Raw genomic sequence first — 6,523 nt, 5'->3', positions numbered from 1 at the left:
TCTCCCGTACTTGTTGATGGCCTACCGAACTAGCCAGCACAGGGCCACCGCATGCAGTCCAGCGTTGCTTATGTATGGGCGGGAGTTACGGGCTCCCGCCGACTTGCTATGCGGTCCTGTGCCAGACACCACGGATACACCGCCGAGGGAGGGTTACGCACGTCACTTGGAGGAAGGCATGGAGCGGGTCCATGCCTTCGCCGCCGCCAGCTCCATCTGGCGGGGGCCAAGATGAAGCGCAGGTACGACGACCGGAGCCAGGTGAGTCAATACGCTCCGGGGATGAAGATTTGGTTATTTAATCCCTGGAGGCGGAAGGGCAGGTGCCCAAAACTCACCTCCCCATGGCAAGGCCCGGGAGTCGTCCTGTCGCAAGTCTGTGACGTGGTCGTTAAGATCAAAATGGGGCCACGGACCCCCCCTCGGATCGTCCATGCCGACCGGATAAGACCTTATGCCGGCGAGCAGGCGCCCTCATGGATCGCCTCAGCTCTAGATGCCGAGGCAGGACCCAGTACCTCTTGCGACGGGGGCTCGTAGCGTCAGAGGACTGGGGGGATGGTAGTGGGAGATGCCCGATGTGGTGGGATGGCAACTCTGTCATCCCTCACAACCGGGGGCAAAGGAGCACTAGTTTTATGGGGTTTATGGCAGTGAAAACTAGCCCGGGTGGGTTAGGATATCGTGTGTAGGGATCTAGAAAAGATTGACAATAGGTAACGTTAAGATTAGTTAGTGACAATGATACCTGTAGTGGGGACGCAGATAGGTTAGTGTGGATGATAATGACGTGGTATGTGCTTAGTTTAAAGGGAAGACGGGGAGCACTAAGTTAGCAGGGCAACAGATAGTTCAGATGATGCCGTGTGTATGGTTAAAAGGTGTGATTGCACAGGTGTGCAACTGGACAGGTGGATGGAGCAGTGTTTGAGTGAGTGATGGTGATGAGTATTGTGCTGACCAAATGGTCCAGGAAGGAATGAGGGTGCAGGTGGCACCAGGTGTGATTGCACAGGTGTGCAACAACAGGTGTATGGAGAATGGTTGTGTGGAATAAATGGTAGTGTGGAATATCTGGAGTATTGGAATGGATGGTCGTGGAATGAGTATGGTGGAAACTATGGAGTGGAGTGGATGGTGCGAAGGTGTGAATGGGGGAAGGATGGACCCCCATCACGAATACCCGGGGCGGGTAGTGTAAGTGTTAGGTAGAGGGTATAGGTAAATTGTGGTTGGATATTGGCATCTGTGGTGCGGGTGAAAGAATGGTATTTGGATGGGTGCATTAGTGTTGTGGAAATGGCTGGGCGTGTAGCCTGTTAGTGTGTGTAGTTGGTTTGGGCACTCCACCACTGTGAGGATGTCGGCCAGGTGAGGCCGCAGGTGGGCTCTGGGAGCCGGTAGAGTTGTTGTGGATGGGGCCCGAGGATCCGGAGGACGGACCCGGGTAGCCCAGTGCCAGAGGGCACCAAGGGGTGACAGAGCCAGGAGGGGCCTTCCCCAGTTAGATAGATTAGGGTGAGGAGCTAGGTAAGCTCGGGTGGCAACTGCAGTGGTGGAGGTGTGCAGGTGGGTAGACCTGCTGGGAGAGCTACACGACCCAGCCCGGAAATTGTGCAAGGGCACCGGGAGATGAATCGGGGGAGTGAGACCCCAAATTGAGAAGCACCACAGTTTGGTCAATGGGAATTGGTTTTTAGAACCCATAGTGTAAGTTGGCCAATGGATTGGCAGGGAAAGACCCCGGGTAGTGTAAAGTGTGTTAATGTCATTTAGAAAGTAGTTAGGATGAAAATCTCCTTGCACCATCTACATCCACTCACCTGAGATGACGTACCTCCACACCATGCCATGTTTTAATTATTTTTGATGCAAATGTTTGGATTGTGAGACGCATCATGACGTGGGTGTGACATTGTGCTTTGTGTTCCATCTTTTCCTCCTTATGAGGATTGATGATGAATTGGGTGATGACAAATTTTGGATAGAGGGATTGTGGGAACGAATTTGGAATAGAAGAAATATGGGGAAGACGTGACAGTCGTGACGAATTTGTAAATGTGTAGATTTTTGTAAATATGGGGTAAGGGTAAGGGTAGTGTAGATGACAGGGGGGGGTGACGTACGGTAGGGACAAGCTTTCTCACTTCGCTCTCCGTACGCACTTCGCCTTGCATTGCCTTATTGATGTGTACCCTTGTGACCTTACCCCTCGCTCATCTGTCTTCCCCCCTTTTGTCTCCCACATGAGGACCTGAGCGCCACTGGGCGCCGAGGGGAGCGTGCGTGAGTCCGCCATTGTGCGCCCGGAACTCCCAGAACCAGCTGTCTGCATCGATGCACCACATTATGGACCTCATGTGTGTGACTGAGCACCACTGATGGACCCCATGGGTTGGGGCATGGCCCCTCTGCTGGAACCGGCCATGAAGGCCCGAAATCTTGCTGGCGGACCTTGATCACAGGGCACCGATGCCCCACAGGTGAACCACACTAGTTGGCCCTGTGGGCCATAAATAAAATAAATAGACATGGACACATTGGGTGCAAGTTTTAATACAAATAGGCTGCCAGCAAAAGAAAATGACATCTGGAAGAAAGCAAATAGCCAGCAGAGGGAGCCGAAGAGCAAGAGACCACCTGCAGGGTTAGGGATTTGTTTGTTGTTTTTATTTTATTGAACAATGATGACTGGGCACCGATTGGTGCTTGAGGGTGTGTTGGTGCGTTATGGGTGCTTTCATGGTGCATTCATGCAGAGCAGACTGTCTCCCCCCAGAAAGAACAATCACAGGTCCTGGGTTAGTTTTGTAAATAAAAGCAGAGTCATTGTAAATAATGCTCCCCACCGTCAGTGTGTAGTTTGAAGACCATTCCGCAATTCGGTTAGCTGTGGGCGTGTCTGTTAGGTAGGGTGCAATGGAGCAGCGGGAAATATTTATTTATGTTTTAAAACTGTCGCACTCAGGGTCAGGTTAAAAGTAGAGGAAACTACACCTACGTGTCACACTAAATTAAAGTTATAGGCCCGGGCCGTGCCTAAGAGGAGGAGGGTGCAGTGTTGCGGATATGAGGATTGAGTTTTTTTTGATTGTGTTGTATTGTATAGTAAATGGTTGTGAATTATTGTTTTAGTCTGAGCCCTCCTTGCTCCAGTGTTTATAAAGGTCAAAGGGCGTTCCGGTAGTTAATTCCATAAAGCATACATTGAAGGACACTATAATACCCTTGTTCAGTAGTTTATTTCCTTATTCTGTGTATTAGGTTAAGGCTTTGTCTTCCATTAAAATGACACTCCATTGCACCAAGTGAAATAAGATAGATTCCCTTCATTCTTCATTCCCATTCCCAAAACCTCCATTTCCCCTTTCGTCATGGCCAAGCCTCGATTGCCAATATTACATACCCTCCAAAACCACCATTGAACATGTGCTCGGGTCGGGGAAGAAAGGCGTGCCCGCCCGTCGTCATCAAGGGCGGAGCCAGAGGGTCGTGCGACCAACCAGGGCCGAGGTGAGCACACCAATGGGCGTGTCCTGAAGGCCGGCGGCTTGATCGCCGGAGGCGTTATAAAAGCGCGCGCGCAAGGTACTGCGTGAGAGATCCAGATGAGCTTTGGAGAGAGAGAGAAGGTTCAAGGTCAATTACAAGCAGTTGCGCCAGAGACGGCAGACGCGTCCTGAGGTGAGCCAGAGAAGCAGCTTTGGCTCCACAAGCAGCGTTGACTCCACCAGGCAGCTTCAACCCGTACCCCGTGGGAACCAGATAGCGGTGGCATCGGTGGCCGTCGAGGTCCAGCCGACGTCCCGTGCGGGATCAAGCACGAACCATCTGCCCCAGCTGAACCTTCCCAATCCTCCTTCCAGCATTCATTCCTGCCATTCCATCCTTCTTGTGTACGTGAGTTTGTTCTGTTTGTTCTGTCCTGGGTATTTAATTAAGTTTGTATAAGCTAGTATTTTCACTGTGTCACCTGCTTTTTCCATGTTCCCTGTATATAACTTTGACTGCTCCTTTTGCTTGTGTGTGTAAATAATAAATCCCGTTACTCTTCTGTACGTCTTCTTCTTCCTCTTTACATTCGGTCGCTTTAGAGGTTTCCAAATTGAATATCTGTGGCGCGATCCGGCCAACGTTCGGGAATCGGGGTTAGTCGGGGAAAACTGTTCGGCCGCGGTGCCTCCGCTCGGCAAACAACATCCTTATCCGCGGACCGTAACAATATGTTTGATGCCGTTCCGACGTGTGAACTCGGCAAATTCGGAACTGGAAAAACATGTACCGTTATCACTCACAATCATCCTGGGCAGACCATAAGTGGCGAAACAGCATCTGAGTTTTTTGATGACAATGGCTGACGTAGTACCACGCGTCACATAGGCATCGATCCATTTTGTGTGCGCGTCCGTAATTATTAGAATCATGCTGCTGTTAATAGGCCCGGCATAATCGAGATGTAGGCAATGCCACGGTTCGCTGGGTCATTCCCAGGGATGCAGAGGCGCTTTCGCAGGTGTATTCCGGGTGCTCTGGCAGGGGTAACAATGTCGAACATGATGTTCGATATCAGCATCAAGATTCGGCCACCACACATAGTTTCTAGTGAGTGACTTCATCTTCACAATCCTGGGGTGACAGTCATGGATTTCATCCATGACCCTGGAACGCAGATTTTCCAAGATCACGACACGACATCCCCAGAGTAGGCAACCATTTTCCACGCTGAGTTCGTTTTAACATGCTTTAAAAGCCGCAAAAGCTGGGTCACCCTCAGGTAGGAAATGCCATCCAAGTTGTACAGCCTGGACAGTTCTGGACAGAACGGGGTCTCGTCGAGTATGAGTGAGGATCTGGCCGGAATCGACAGCACAATCTTCCAGATGATCCATCAGTGTGATAATGGATCCTGGTGTAGGCGAATCATCAACGGATTCTGGAAGGGGTAACCGACTCATGGCATCTGCATTTGTGATAGACGAACCGGGCTTATAACATATGGTGTCGTCATAAGCAGCGAGAAACAGGGACCAGCGGATGATCCTGGGCGGTAGTGTGTCAGATGTCGCCTTAGTTGGACCAAACAGACTGATCAGTGGCTTGTGATCAGTGCGAATCGTGAAATGATGTCCAAGAAGGTACTGGCAAAATTTGCTGACGCCGAAAACGATTCCCAATCCTTCCTTGTCAAGTTGGGAATAGTTCTTCTCTGCAGGGGACAATGTTCTGGATGCAAATGCAACAGGTCTTTCCGTACCATCAGGCATCATGTGTGATAATACACTCCCCACTCCATACCGACAGGCATCGCATGTCAGCACAAGATCCTTCTCTGGATCAAAATGAACGAGAACATTGGACGATTTGAGCAGATCCTTAGAGGTCTGGAATGCTGATTGTTCAGTGGACCCCCAGCTCCAGGAGACTCCTTTCCTCAAAAGCCGATAAAGGGGGCCCAAAACGTCGGTCACATTCGGGATGTAATGACCATAGAACTGAAGCAAACCGAGGTATGACTTCAATTCGGTTATGTCTCGTGGAGCAGGAGCATCCTTGATAGCTCGGACTTTCTCATCTGTCGGGTGTAGACCCTCGGCATCAATCGTATGACCCAGGTACGTGACTGATGGCACCATAAACTTGCACTTGTCTCGACGCAAACGTAGGCCGGAGTCCGAAATCTTCTTCAGAACTCTATCCAGGTTTTGTAGATGTTCCGTGTCTGTACGACCAGTAACCAGAATATCATCCTGGTAACAAACGACGTTGCGTTCGGCGGCAAACAAACTGTCCATGACACGCTGATAAATTCCAGGTGCAGATTTCACTCCAAAACTGAGTCGGTGGTACTTGTACAACCCACGATGTGTGTTGATGGTAAGATACTGTTTCGAATTCTCGTCCAAGTGGAGCTGTAGATAGGCGGATTTGAGATCAAGTTTCGTAAAAGTCTTGCCTCCCGTGAGATGAGCATGGAGGGCTTCGATCCACGGAATTGGATATTTATCCAATGAAGAACACTTGTTCACGGTCATTTTATAATCTCCACATATGCGGATGGACTGGTCCGATTTTATGACCGGAACGATGGGCGCCGCCCATTCGGCATACTGGATTTGCTCGATGATGCCCAGATTTTCAACATGATCCAGTTCCTTGTCAATCCGCTCCCGCAGGGCGAAAGGGACTGAGCGAGCTCTGCAAAATATAGGATTGGCATCCCGGTCAACACTGAGTTTAGCTGTATGTCCTTTCAAGGTTCCAAGCTCATCCTTGAAGACATCCGGGTATGTATCCAGCACATTTTTTAGTGTGTATGCTGCGGTAGGAGAAACGTTGGCTGCCCGGAGTTGATGAATGCTTTTCAACTTCAGTTGAATTATGCTCAACCAGTTCCTGCCGAGTAAGGAAACTAGCCATATTGCTCCAGCTTGCATCACTCGCAAATCGGGAAAAGGGAAAGCTGCTGACAAGAAGATTAATCAGTTTATCGGTTCAGAGGAACCTGAGCTTGACCAGGTGAGCT

Source organism: Myxine glutinosa, chromosome 4, assembly GCF_964187855.1.
Source record: "Myxine glutinosa chromosome 4, kmMyxGlut1.1, whole genome shotgun sequence".
Classification (NCBI taxonomy): Eukaryota; Metazoa; Chordata; class Myxini; order Myxiniformes; family Myxinidae; genus Myxine; species Myxine glutinosa.
This window is presented reverse-complemented; position numbering follows the sequence as displayed.